Genomic DNA, 15,333 nt, shown 5'->3' with positions numbered 1-15,333 from the left:
ATTAATGAGAGAGAGAGGGAGGGAGGGAGGGAGGGATCAAATGACAATCTCAAGCCATTCAGCAGCAGATGAGACATATTGGATCGGCATGTGAGTCCGCAGTTTACGCCCCAGTTTACTGGATAAGAGAATGAAGGAATTTGCCAGCTACCCCGCAAAACAAAATGTGGGAAACACACATACACACACACACAGACACACACACCCAGAGAGAGAGCTCATATTATGCAAAAGTTTGAGTTACTTTTTTTAAACACTGCACAAAGGAAGATATTATGTTGAATTACACCTCTATCATAAACTTAAATTAAAGTGGCACTGCGGCAGAGAAAGATAAAGACTCACCAAATGATGACTGCCAAGCTATTCTTGTAACGAGCCGCTTAGAAGATTTCCTAGAAGTTTACTCATGTCACGTTACATGATGAAGACTTTCAAACTTTCCGAAAAAAAAAAAAAAAAAAAAAAATCATACAGCTATTCTGGCTGCCAGATGAAACCAACCAAGCACAAATTTGCCAAACGACTGGCTTGACTTAAAGCGAGGTAAAAACCCTCAGAGCTGCTGTGAAATCACTGTAAATTATAGCCTTTAGTGGCTTCTTTTAACAAAATGGTGCATTTATCTTTCAACCAAGCAACACAAGAGCAGCTAAACAAAGTAAGCGACATATACATGGATGTGTGTTTTTACGTTAATTGTGATGCGGTCACGGGTGTGTATGTATTGGGTATTTCATAACAGCTTCAACCATGACTCATTCAATCAGAACTGATGGCTATGTGTTGACCAATGCAGAATTTGCATTAACATCACGAGTGAATAGCTGCATCACTTTGCAGCCCGATCAAGGCAGAAAGCATGATTGGAATTAGAAAATCGGTTGTAACCAGCAGCAACAGAAAACGCTGATTTTTTTTTTTTTTTTTCTTTTCTCAACTGATGCTTGCAGTCAAGTATGGGGGGATCGGTTCCTGTGATAATGTAATTGGGAGTTAAAAAGATGGCTAGGGAGGTTAATTAGGTGCTTGTGTTCGAGGGAAATTTGATTTACACACAAATATGTTATTGATTTTAAGTGGTTCGTGTAACTTTGGCTCAGCATAAATCTGCTGAAATGTCAGCGGGGCTGCTACTGGCTATTTTGTTTGGGGCCTTCCATAAAGTAGAAGGAAGCATAGCTGATATGTAACTGTCTCTCACTCTATAAATACCCAGTAAAGTATGAGGTAATGAAAGGTATTGTTGCTCAGACACATACAGTTGGCCATCAATAATGTGCTATAAGTGACATGAAGTATTATCGTCTTTATGACTGAATATTTTTTCTCTCTAGTTGTTCTTGGAGTGCCACCTCTCCTTTGTTTTTCATTGGAGTTGCCTGAAGTCGGTCTGCAGGTTTTGGCTGAACACCAAACCACTTCCCGGCACGACAGAGAGGAATGGTTCCTTCACATGATATCGGATAAATTGGAAGAAACAAATCTGCTTTTTTGGTCGTTAGCCAGACTAACTATTGTAACTTTTTTTTTTTTTAAACAGAAAGAAGAAGCCAAATCCACACTATCCTTTTCACAATGGTGTGCATTTCTTTTCTCCACAGCATGTGAGAGCGCGAGGAGACTTTTTCAAATCAATGCTGGCGTTAAAGTAAATTACCACGCAATGATGAGAAAACTAACAAAAATAAATCCCGGCAGGATGTTGCGCTGTGATGGATTACCTATCTCAGGCAAAGATTCAAGTCTGTATAAGTCGACTCCGGTTGTGAAATGAATGGCTGTCTGGAGGGCAGGAAAACGCATTCAGACATTTGGTATGTTTAGCAATGTAAAATGTAGATGAGTTGCGGTAAATGATGTAAAACATGCATAAACACTGGTATGATTCTTTGATGATGCACTACACAGAAATGACAAAAACACAGAGTAAGTGCGTAATCTATCACTTAGTCTGAGAATGATACAGAGACAACCAGCAGCTCGTTGTTCCTCATTTCAGTCAGCCCTCAGCAGTCTTGCATTGTGCACCTTTAAAGTCACTTCCCTCCTTTTTCGCTCAGAGCTATGCAACAACAACCACCACCGGCTCTGTGCAAGCAAGGAAAACAACTTTGTCGATGGTTAAATCAAATATTTCAGCGATGATTTATTGTTGGGAAACAGTTTTGCTCTTGCTTGTTGAACAGAAGTATCCGAGACATGGAGATTGAACCAGGTCCCTTGCTGTTACAGATCATAAATCTAACCATCCGACTACTCTAGCCTATTATGAGGTGTTTCACACTATCCGCTTCAGCGACGGGGTTTCTCTATCTGTGATTTTGTCGAGCTCGAACAACCAGGATGTATTTCTTTTTATATGATTTCATACAATGATCCGTTACGACCGTTTATGAACCTACTTTTCCCCATAAGTCACAAGCAGGACCCATATTGTTAGGTTCAGTCTCTGGCCCTGGGACTATTTGCGGAGGACCTGCACTGTAGTGAAAGATTAACAAAGTGTAAATCAAGCCACTTGCACACATGAGGCATGATGGGTGAGATCAATCATGGCTGGACATTGCGGACAAGCCTATTACAGCGAGTGCCGCATAGCGTAAATCTCTCTCCGTCAGAGCTGGTGTGGCTTGGGGTCGATTCAGAATTCACTTTTGATTTATCGCTAAATTGCAAATGAAGTTCCCGAATTCGGATTTTGGACCACACAAAGGAAATTAAGATGCAAAGCTGATTTTAAAGTTTGAAATACAGTGGTGTGACACCGGTTTGCCACGTGCATCATGCCTTATTTAAACGAAACTTCTCGTTCCAGTTAAGCCTCTTGTCCGTGCCTTTTGTCGGCGCAAAATCAAATCTTTTCAGTAAAGTCTCAGACTGCGAAATGACCTCAGCTGTGGTGCAGCAACACACAAAGTAAATTCTCAGTTCTCCTTTTACCTGCTATTCAGAATGGACCTAGGTCTATTACAGCTCTGTACAGTGCTTTCCACCAGTGTCAGTGTCTATTTGACAGAGCCATCACTTTGGGTCCATTACTCTTTGTCTGCTCCTTCTACCAATAATGCCACTGCAACCATTGAGTGGGATCTTAATGGAAAATGATATGCTTGTTGGCAGCTCGGTGTAGCAATACTGCAGTGACCCGTATCATGTCATAATGGAATGGAAGGAAGAAGAGATGGAGGGAGAAGAGGCGCCAGCTCTTTCAATAGTTCTAGCTCTTTCAATTTCCAAACCATGGGGCTGAGGAGACGAGACAGACTTACAGATAGCTTTTTGGAGACTTTAGCCTTGACAATATAACCACACAAGTGCTTTCTGTTTCGGTGAAAGGTTTTGTGAATATGTAGATAATCTAAGCCACTGTATGAGAAACATCACAGTCCTAAAAACAAACGTGATCCTGGTTCAGAGGATCACATTTATACTGAAAGCAAGAAGATACCATTGATAAAAACTTAAAATTTTACATTCAATTTGTTTTTTTTTTTGTCTCTTGCTGCTAAAAATAAGTGTATCCATGCTTTTGTCTGCAATGCTGTCAAGAAACCCTCTATGAAGTTGTTTTGCTTGACAGTGAGCAGCATGCAGACCAGATACACACTGTGGCACTGCCCATTGTGATTTTTTTTTTTTTTTTTTTTTTTTTACAGCAGTGTGGGTACATTTTCTGGTCCAGCCATGGTCTTGCTTGTCTGGTTTCTTGTTTGCTCTCAAATATTGACTAAACTGTCTAAGACATGAATTTTCTTTTAGCATGTCTCTTCCCTGTAGAGACGATGAACGCTTTGGGAAATCAGTATCCGATTTCCACCTGTGCTCACTCATATTCGCAGCGGCAGAAAAACATTGCACGGTGTGAAAGGGGGAAATAGAGCGGTTGAACGGGGTGCTAAAGCCTGAGCAGCCTGACCTGCAGGATGACGGTAGCAAGCTGGTAAAGCATGCCAGCTAACAGTCACAGAGTTGCTGGTTCAGTGGTCACGTACTGACAGTGCCAAAATCTGCTCTGCCCAAAAGTACTCCTGAGCAGCGTGTGCTAATAAGACAATGAAGGGCAACACGAGTGCACCAGTTACATTACTTTTTGGAGGAGAAGCTTTCTCAGCAGAATGTGTTGCCATTTAGTGGATCCATGTAGTCCTTCACGGTCTTGTGCTCAGATGTCAAAAGGTACAAAAACAAATGTAATTCTGCGATACTTGTGGCTTCCTTCTCATTGTTCGATTGCATATCTGCCCTTTGAGAGCCTCGCCCTTTGCTTTGCATGCTACTTTTGGCCATCCGAGGTCAAGAATCATCTCCTAAACCATAAACATAAGTCTTGGGGTTGTTACTTGTAGGTGGTTTGGAGCTACTTCACGTTTGGTGACGGGAAACTTGTGCTGCAACTTGCAAAACACATAAAACATAGAATGCATATTCATTAAACAGCATAGAATAAAATCAAATGAGACAAGGACAGGCAGCTAGCCAAAGTCAAAAGATCAGACAATGGACACTATCAAAGTTGGTAATAGGGTGCAAATACATATTTGTGAAGTATGAACAAAATCAGCAAAATTATCAATTGTAAAAATTGAGCAGGGTAATAGTGCAAGGTACAAAATGGTTGTTGTATCTGTTGTAAGGATGGATTATGTTTTATTCCAGATGAACCACACTGAAATACTCTTTTTGAAAATATTTTCAGGTGTCTCAGTACAGTTAGCTGATACTCATCCATAATCCTAATCCATAAAGGTGGATTGATCGTCTTTCCGACTAACCAAGTGGATTAAAGTAGTAGTTCAAATAAACCACTTAAAACATGCTTGGTGTGAATGCACCCCAAAGCTCCAATCTATCTGTCAAAAGGCCATAAACACAAATATGTGCTGTCATGAGTCCAATTTTGCCATGCTAAAATCAGTATTCCTCAGCTGGGTTTGAATTGGTGAAGTTCAAACCAGGATCAACTCATCATCTCGTGTTTTGGCAATGCGCTCGATTGCTTTGGTGATACTTGAACCCTGGCAAAGCCTTCCAAGCCCTGCAGTTGAAAATCGAGCAAACGATGTGCGAGGGGTTGCAGGGAATTTAGGCGAGCTATTTCATGGGCTGACAAGACCCGAACGCAACCCCTCTTTCTCTTGGCACAGCTAATAAGAGTAAACCCACACGGCGATGATGTTCCTCTCTCTCTCTTTCTCTCTCTCCTGCTCTCATTCTAAGGCTAGGGGAGGGTTCATGCATACAGCATAACATCTTCTGCTAAAAACATCCGATTACAGCTGATTCAGCTCTTCCTCTGCAAGGCCCACAGAGGTTTACTCTCACAAGTTAATCACATTAGGTCTCCAAATAATCATGTTTGTGTCAGGACTCACAAACGTGCAGAACAAAATACCACAAGCATCTTTCGGGGGCTTTAATGCACTTTCTTGCGGCAATTCTTCTGGTGCCAGAACTGATGAACAGGCTTTGCCCTGCCTGGGTTTCTATGTAAATGGTATTCATTGCCACTTATAAAGTCTCTCAAGGGATGGTCCACCTAAAACACGATTATCATGCCATTCCTAGGCTCTGACAAACTTAAATCAATGTTTGTGGACAAGAACAACTCCCTCAAGAAATTGAACAAATCTGAAACGGAAGTAATAGGAGGGTCCGGGGCTCCCTTTGGCATTTGTCCAACATTTTTGGTGACTTAACAACATGTTCCACTGGGATTGCAAGATCATGAATTAGCCCTGTCAATCCATACTGTATTTCCTTGGATTTCCTTACAACTTGACTGTGCATGAATCATCACTCCTTTCCCCCTGCACTTATTTATAACCACCTGAGGCAAGCAGTGGCAAAACTAAACAGCTGATTGGCAAAGACCCTTAACATGCATGATCTTGTATTAACCAATTCACTTACAGGCTTCTTTCCCACTTAATAAATGTTACATACTGCCCTGGATAATTACAAATCATGTATAAGTACATATGCTAATGCAGTAATGGAGGTTTTTAGCTTAAATGAGGTATGCGCTCACTTGTTTGTGAGGGAGAGTGTAGAACTGCTTGGACATTTCCTTCTGAAATGGTTCAATCCGCAGCAATCATATAAAATGTACTGTTACAAGCTGTAATGCAAATACAGTTCCACACAATGATCACGATAATCAACAATTTACTGAGGATGTAGAGACAGAGTGTAGATATCATGTACATCACTGCATTCTGGTCACTAAAATAATGTGAAAGGCCTGTGTACTGAGCAATATAGAGGTAATATGTGTGTCTGTATGTGTAAGTGTGCTAAAGAAAGAAAGAAAGAAGGAAAGAAAGAAAGAGCGAACACTCAGTAAGACGGTTCTTGGGCTTAAAGCGAGGTTGAAAAGGTGTGTTTTCACTTTTATGACTGTCAGTGGTTTCCACTGCCCTAATCTCTGTGATGCTGGTCTAGGGCCTGGGGCCATAAGCACTAAAGGCTGCTTCCCAGCTCTAGTTCCCGCTCCACGAACAATCGAAAGGCTGGAGTCAGAGCATCGGAGGGACCTGCCAGGAACCTTCTGTACGAGCATATCATTAAAAGAATCAGCAAAAAGTCCATGGAAGCATTTGAAAATCAATACGGTCGTTTTAAAATCACAAAAGATACAAGCAGCCAGTGCAATGTCTGAGTCTCTTTCCAGCCTTCTGTAAAAACACTGGGATCAGTATTTTGCCTAAGATGAATCTCAGCTGTTGAGTTTATGGCTCAACCAGAAAAAGCGCACATCACATTAATCAAACCTGCAGGTAATTACAGTATGCACATTTTTCTGAATATTTCATGAAAGGTAGACGTGCAACGCTCATGATGCAGCCCTCACACAGTTTGCAGGTCAGAGCCTCTTGCGGACACAAATGCAGCCCTGAATGTAAATGCCAAGAAAACGCAAACCATTTATAGCTCTGTTTTACCTGGCCCAGTCTTTCATTTACAACATGAACTGAAAGCACCTAAAAATCAGCTTCAAAGACGGTGGTGTGGAGGCGGTCCAGGAGTTGACATGGTGTCAGCTGGGACTAATATATTATTGTGGATTCCGTGATGTTTGGCCTCATCTGAAGGTCTGCATAGCTACGTATGACTTATGCCCAAAACTCTTACCACTGTCTAGGCCAGGGTCTGCGCTGTACCAGCTGAGGCACTGCATTATTTTTAAAATCTCAATTTGAAGTTGTTCAGGGCCAGGTTTGAAGGAACAGCATGTCCAGAGAACAAATAGCCAGGTACTTCTTGTCCAATTGATGCCTGCCTCTCTCTCTCTCTTCTCTCTCTCTCTTTTTTCTCTCTCTCTCTGCCTTGTTTTTACTCTTTGAATTTTATTTCAAGGCTAATGAAAGTAGGGATACTTATAAAGGCAGTAAACAAAATGCTTTCCAGGAAATCAAAATGCTCTGTATCACCCTTCTCCTCCATCCACAAAGTCATTCAAGGGAGGGTGATTGTCTGCTAAAATGGGAGAAATACACCAAAAAATGGAGAGAAAATTGATCTCCATCCTCCTCAGTTCCATCAAAAAGCTTAGTGCTTTTGAAATCTTCCCCCTATGGTGGCCATGGTTAAGAGTCACTATGCCAATTAGGCATCACTAACCCTATAACTCTGATGTACGTTTTCACAAACACATACATTTGATGGTGATGGGAAATTACTAAAATGAAATGCTCACATGATAAATCTCAATAATGTTGAGATTTCCCCCCACAATAATCTGTGATGTCATGCCTATGTACATGCAACTCCATGAAAAATGAATTGGGAAAGATGGATAAGATGACTGTGACAGTATCCAGGATGATTTTCTGGGTAAAAAGGCTTGAGTTTCTGGTTTGTAGCTGATAGCACCGCTGTAATATAAAGCTCATTTTGATTTGAATATTGAGATTAACATTGTTGGAGCCAAAAGGTCTGCCACCCATTCAGTGGCAATAAGGTTTTACATAATTTTCACATCAAGGCTTACAGTCTTGGTTTTCTTGTTTTTTTCAGAGAAGAAAGTTGTTTATGTTCACAAATAATTGTTGGGCCGTCCTTGGCCATAAGAATAACATCAGAGAAGTATTAAATTGAATGGTATTCCCTTTTGAAATAAATCCAAATCATTATGGAAAACACTGTCACCAAAGCTCTGAAAAGACCCCATGAGGTTCTGCAGTGTATATGCTGCAATTATTCAAATGGGTACAAGCCATATTATCCTTGGGATGTTGGCAAAGAACATAAAATACATAAAAAATAAGAAAGTTTAATACTGTGGCAGAGAGCCAAGACTCTGTTCGTCTTCAAGAATATATTAAATGTGAATCCTAACTAAGAACATGAACTTTTTCAAAGCTCATAAGGAATGCTTCCAAGTCAAATAAACTTGGGAGAAGTCTATCTTTATAAACAGCACAGTCCATGTTGGGAGGCTCGAATATGCTCGTAGTCACACTCCAGTCTTACTGCAAAAAATGTCTTAACGAGCAGCTAAACAATCAAGTGCATTTATCTGCCACTTTTGCTCACACATGACGGAGAAAAGGCAGTGCTGCACAGTGGGTAGTCAGCATTACAATGTTTCAGCCTCATTTCAACCACCTAATCAATGTTCAAGCTGGGACTACGCGTGCAGGAACAGTGATGCAAAGCAATGGCTGAACCCCGTGGTGTGCAAAACAGCTGAATGGGTCAATTTGCTTTTTACCATTTGAAAAACCACTCTCAGAGAAACTGTTGGCACAACAATATTATGACACTTTGTAAAGGATAGCATGTAACTTGGCTGACACTTTGACGTCTAAATTTAGACGCGGAGAGAGAACAAGTGAGAGAGGTAGTGTGTTTTGGAACTGAACCCTAAAATAAGAAAAAAGGATTCAGAACGGTATCTCACTGTGGGTGAGCAAGCATCCTCTCGGTGTCAGATCTGGGTTGCTTAATGACGTTAAGTGTTACAGACAGTTTCCTATACTAGGAAGTGTCTGACTCACTTTATGTGAATGCTGATCAGACAGCAATGGGGGCGTCCAAGTGGCATGCTGATCTGGTTAGAAAGAAACTTATTCATATGCAGGCCTGATCGCGATGTTAGTCAAACAAAGTACAGCTTCCCTTCTCCCAGCAGTCTTCTAATGACTTGGGGATTTGCAGATAGAAACAAACACTGAGAATAAGACTCCATGATGGACCCATAATTGTATTTTCATTGCAGAAAACTGTTTGTTTACACTGATCTTATCTTGGCTTATTAAAAATGCACAATCAATACTGCCAAGCATTAACAGAAAACGTGGAACCCGCGGTGATATCAAACAAGAATGCAATTGCTATGCAACCTGTTAGCTCACAGTAAAATACATCTAAAGCGATGCAACAAGCGAGCAGGGCTTTGATGTTGCTCTGTTTCACACATGAATAATGTCTAATATCTGCACTCAGAATAAATACAGAATAGCTGGTAATGGGAGCTATTATTTTGTCTTTGCCTCACATGCAGTATTGATTTATAATCGCTTTGTATATGGTGGGTGTTGTACAGCTGTCAAAGCTTTTCAGCAAAGATAAACTCTGTGACTCTGCACTTTCAAAGCATGGCTGATATGTAGCGGCATCTATAATGCAGCAGTAGTTTTACTGTATTGATTCCACCGTGGGATGGTCCTTTATCACCACAAACACCAGACGTGATTCAATACATTGACCAAGGAACAATCGGGACGTTGCCCTCATGGACATAACACAATAATCAGTAACATACAGAAACATTTAGTGAATAATGACCACTGCTTATGCCATTGGGAAGCCATGTTTGCTTCAAGGCCTCACTGCACTGAAAAAAAAAAAAAAAAAAAAAACACCATGTAGACAATTTGGGAGGTAGAAACCTTTTTGCTGAAGCAACTGCTGAGTTAGCAGCTGCAGAGTTACATTTACATTAATAAAAGTTTACTGCGAGTGTAGTTTTGGCTTTTGAAAAAAAAAAAAAAAAAAGCAGGGAGGGGGGCATAAATTATGCGCTCATCACACAAAAAATGCAAATAAATTGTGAATCACATTGTTTGAGATAATAATAAAATGTGCGCCTGAGCCTCAAACATACATTTAATCAGGCGTAGATGTGATTAATTACGCACTAATGTAACACACCCTTTTTTATAATTTATAGCATACATTTGCATTGTAAATGGATACACTTTAGCTGTGGAATATCACACTGGAAGATTTGCATTGTTAATATTCACGCTTCAGCAAAGGGGCATTATGATTATGTGTGAGTATGCTGTTTGCTGTCTGATTAATGGACATTTATAACTTTTGTTTACTGCTTTGGACTACACGAGGTCAATATACATGCAGTCAAAAGATAAATGATCTCTCCATGTGTGCTACATGGTATCTGTAGCCGAGCAGATGCTGCTATTCTGCATACTTACCCTTTTAAAATCAGTCAATTAACTCAAAGGCACACATACCTGTCCGCTTAATTGTGTCCCTAGTGCTTAATTATCTGCAAAAATTTTAGGGAGATGAAGCCTGAATCTGGCAGATGAGGAAAAATACTGCTACCGCTTGTTAGCACAGGGATACTGATGTATAATGAAAGGCAGGATGTTCAATAAAGCAGGATTCAGAGGTAAAAAAAATGACCGCAGGGATCAAACTGGTTTGAACACATCTCAGTGACTTTGAGGGCATTGTCGAAGCTGCAGGCATGTTCACACTGAGCACGTTTGAAGCAGATCATCGCAGTGAATTGGAATTATTGGACTGTTTACTCCCTCGGTTCATTTTGCTTGAGCAGGTGCAAACAATGCCATTCAAACTTCAATGAACCAAATAAGCGCACTGAGACCACCTGAAAATGCAGGCCATGACCCTCGGTGTGCTTTGCTGGGAGTGAGATCATAATCTGAGGCGAAGACTGAGAACAATCTCGAAAACGACAAGGGTTTACGGGTTTAAAAGATGGATTTTGACACCTATAAAGAAATACTTACATGCATGGAAGACCTAGTAGAGCAAAATGAAACAATTGTCCAAACCAGAATGCTCATATTCAGCTTTTTCCTCAAGTAAACTGTATGAACACCAGCGATCATAGATTACCCTGGTTCTCTTGTAAAAGGGCAGCGTGAGCATAAATTAACCAGATTAAATTATGGGAGCAAAGAAAGGTTTTCCAACATTGCATGGACACGAGAAAATTAACTGTAGGTTTGTGATCCAAGCCTCACAATTGTATTGTTGCTCTGTGTAGGAGGGGATGACGAGTTACTTTTAAGAGACAAACCTACCCTCAAGAAATACTATTTTGCAATTGCGATGCATTTAAATGCATAAATCCTGGGTTTTCAGTATCTAATAATTCAGTGTTTGTCCCCATGAGACAAACCTACCTAACTGTATATTTTACACCGTAGGTCTGGAGTGAAAGGAAACCAGCTGAGATATAAAACATTTCCATCTTCCTCTCAGATTCTGTACATTTGCATGATGTTGTACTGCAAAGTGAGGCCTGGCGCTGTGCCAGAAATGGTCAAGCATTTTCATTAAAGCCTTAATAGATGCATTCTCCACTCAGGACTGAACTTTTCACCTTTCCTCAGTATCATTTGGCAGCAGATCAAAAGAAATCAACTCTTGGCTCTTAATGAGAGATGGTGGGTGGTTTTACATTCAGTCCAGGGAACTTACATGCTACTCGGTGCAGGCATCCCCACCTCGCTGCATGGGGGCCACACTGATAACCTTGTAGTTGCACCCATAAGATAAACGCATCTATCATTATGCCACCATTTTCATGTATTTCCATTTGGCTGTACCTTGTGTCTTTCTTTCTTTATGTAACTTACAACTCATATTCTTAAATAAATGACTATTCCCAACACACCTTTTGTAGCTTCTACCTGATTAAAGGACAGCAATATGTGAATTTTCTGAATTTTGGAGAAAGAAAACCACAGAGCAGTGGATGACAGACACACGCAGTGTATAAAATGACAACTATCCACATCATCCATCTGAACCTCCTCTCTTTTCATTAAAATGAATGTTATGCAGATGATAATTGATTCATATGGATCAATCTGCATCACTCTGCTATGACGTTACGCTTTGGGTATATGGTTACTCTTTGGATTAAAATATTGTATCTCAAACATTAGCTTTTCAGGAAATGAGAAACACAGACTTTTTTTGTTTTTTCAGTCATTTTTCAAAGGGTTTCATGAACTTTGGTCAGTTTTACTATTTCATAGGGGAACATGTAATCCTTGCACTGAAATGAGAATATTAACACCAGAAAAATGAAACCAACAAGGTTTTGCGCACAGCATCAGCACACAGCATCATTTCATTTATTTATTTGTTCATTTTTGCATGCACATTACGCCTCATCATTTTATTGATTGTCTTTGTGAACCGAATAACCCCGGTATTCAGATATGTATTCACTGCAGGAGAAACTTAATCGCTTTCACAAGTTGCCGTCGGAGGTCAAGTCCTGGTTGAAAAGTCAAACGCGTTCGGGCTCCCTCGCTCACCCCGACTCGGCCGGCGTTGACAACACTATTTCACTTAAGCTCTTTCCCCTGATTAGAATGTTCTCCGCGGTGCCAATAATTAGCCTGTTAATTGCCCCTACTTTCAGAAATACATTTGAGCATTGAATTGATATTCAACACAAATGAGTCCTCGCAGGTTTCATTCAATGGGTCCCAGCTGTTGGATAAATTCACCGCAATGGAACTCATAAGAGAAACACAATCGCATTTCATGGAATTACCCCCCACCCCCACCCCATCTATGCATTAGCAGACTCATGGAGCATTACAAAAATTATTTAAGATAGATGAGTGTTAAACTTTTTACGAGATTTCTGAGTTTCTCTGTCTTGGACCCTGGCTCGTGAAAACACTATTATTTTCATGCGGGCTTGCAAACTACGCTGAGCTCTAATCAATAGGCTTCAGATTTTTTCTAATAAACTAATTAATTTTGCATTTCTTTTCCTATTCCAGAAAAAGTAACAGAATTGACGATGATCTGCTCTGTATTCCTCTGCGGCAAAACCCTCTGTCACCTGGCTCGGTGAATAATTTAACCTCACATCACCTGGAAGCATCCAATTACACACATGCACACACACACACACACATACACACACACACACAGGCACACCAACTGCGAGACAGACACTGACACACACAGGCAAACAGTTACGTCTCATCTGAAAAAGGGTCAGTATTTCAACACACACACACATACATTCCCCCTCTGTTCGTTTTGCATCATAGAAAAAGGTCGATCCCCCCAATGCTTTGACAGTTTGAGGCTGAAAACCCATCAGGCTGCTCTGTTCCACGCATGAGAGAATTCCTGTTAAGGCTCCCACTGAGGAAAATGGGCCCTGACCCTTAATTTACCGCCTGAGTCAAGAGGAGGGCCTATTGATGCATTTGGAACTAACTAGCTGTGCTCGGAGACCCATCTCTTTGCTCTTTTCCTTCTCGCGCTATTCTTCTCTATTTTATGCACCACATTCCATTCTGTCTTTTTATCTGAATTCATGCAGTCTTGATTCCAGGATTTTTTTTCCTTTTCTTTTTTTTTTCGTGTAGGGCTCTCTTTTGTGGCTAAGCATTGATGGGAAATGGATACATCCAACAGGGTGAAAAGTTCAATCCTTCAGCTGTATTGTCAGCTGTTACAAAAGTCTCTCTCTTGCCGATTTGGCAAAGGGGGTGGGGTGGGGGGTGGGAATAAATAAATAAATAAATCAGTTGCTTTTTTGTATCTAACGCAGACAGCAAATATCGATGTGGCTTTCATTCAAGCCCAGTAATGATAACAGGACCTAAGAGAGGGCTATCAACATTTTAGGAAGAGGTACTCTGTCATTCGCTTTAATGGCTGAGCATAAATACATAATGCCCCAAACTTAAAAACACAAAGCATAAGGTAGTACAGATGCAATCAAATATACTGCACACAGTGTTTGGGGGTAAATGACAGAGCAGATCTGCTGCAGACAGCTGCTGCTGGCTTGGCTGGATAGTGTTATTTTAGTAGAGGCAGGCTGAGGCATGATGCAGCAAAATACTGATTGACCTCCTTTACTTGGTGGCCATTTTGAGCAGGTAGTGAAACTCTACCTGAAGGGCAAGCTCAGCCGGCTCTGTGCATCATACTGACATTTATCATTTCACAGCTTCATTTGACCCATTAGAGCTGGTTGACAGAGTCTAGCCACATCAGTGAGGTAGTCGTTTACTAATCTAACTCCCCTGCTAAATTCAGTGCTGCTGCAGTTGTTGTTCCTGCAGGGTGACAATATTTTCAAAACCGCAAACTGGGACCCTTAAGTGCACCACACCTTAATGTACACGCTTATGCATGCACCATAGGCATTTTCATGAGGATGGGGGATATTTATCTCAGCACACCTACTGAGTGCTCCTTTCAGCACCATGGACAGCGCCTCAGCAGATGAAGAAGTTGTTTTTTTTCTCCCAAAATCCACCACAATATAGTCCCATTGCTTCCAGCCTGGCACCATTAGATTCAGCAGGAAATGCTGAACATTTTTTGAAGTATAATGTGTCCATATTTGTTTAAAAATGCGGGAAAAAAAGACACTCAAAGTGTTTGTCGGGCATTTGTGGGGATCCGCTGGCAAAATCTGTGTTGAATGTGACGTCGTCGGCTTCTGTGGGTCACAGCGTCGTAAGTAGAGGTCAGATAGCTTTGATCCTGGGACCACTAGATTCAGCAGAAAACACTGCACAATTTTGGTATGCAATATGTAAATGTACGGTTCAAATTGCAGGCATGAGTAGCAGAAAACCAGGACAGTTTGGTAGTGAATGAAAACCAGGATATTTAGTGTTTCATAGATATAGGACTCGGGACACCGAGCTTGAAACAGGGACAATCCCAGACAAACCAGGACATCTGGTCGCCATATGTCCCGGAGACAGTAAATTCATAATTAAATATGAGTGTGAGATGTATGTAAATTCTCAGTTTATGTTGAGGAAATCCTACTTTTGGAGGCATACAGTATGTCACTCTTTCAGGTCGAGTTTCCCACCTTGAGCACTCAAAATGGCCACCGTGTGAGGAAGATCAACTACCTTGTGAAAAGTAACACAGCTATGACTGCATGTGTCTCAGCAGAAGCCTGAAAAGCCTGAATGAGCATTAAATAAACTTGCTGGTCTATCACGGTGTGGGAGGAATGATTTAGCACAGAAAGCCTGAAATGTAAGGTTGTTTCCATCTTATACTCATTCACTGCAGTTCATATGCAACTCTCAGCCA

Source organism: Myripristis murdjan, chromosome 2 (assembly GCF_902150065.1).
Source record: "Myripristis murdjan chromosome 2, fMyrMur1.1, whole genome shotgun sequence".
NCBI lineage: Eukaryota > Metazoa > Chordata > Actinopteri > Holocentriformes > Holocentridae > Myripristis > Myripristis murdjan.
The sequence above is the reverse complement of the archived record's forward strand: the minus strand, read 5'-3'. Positions refer to the sequence as shown.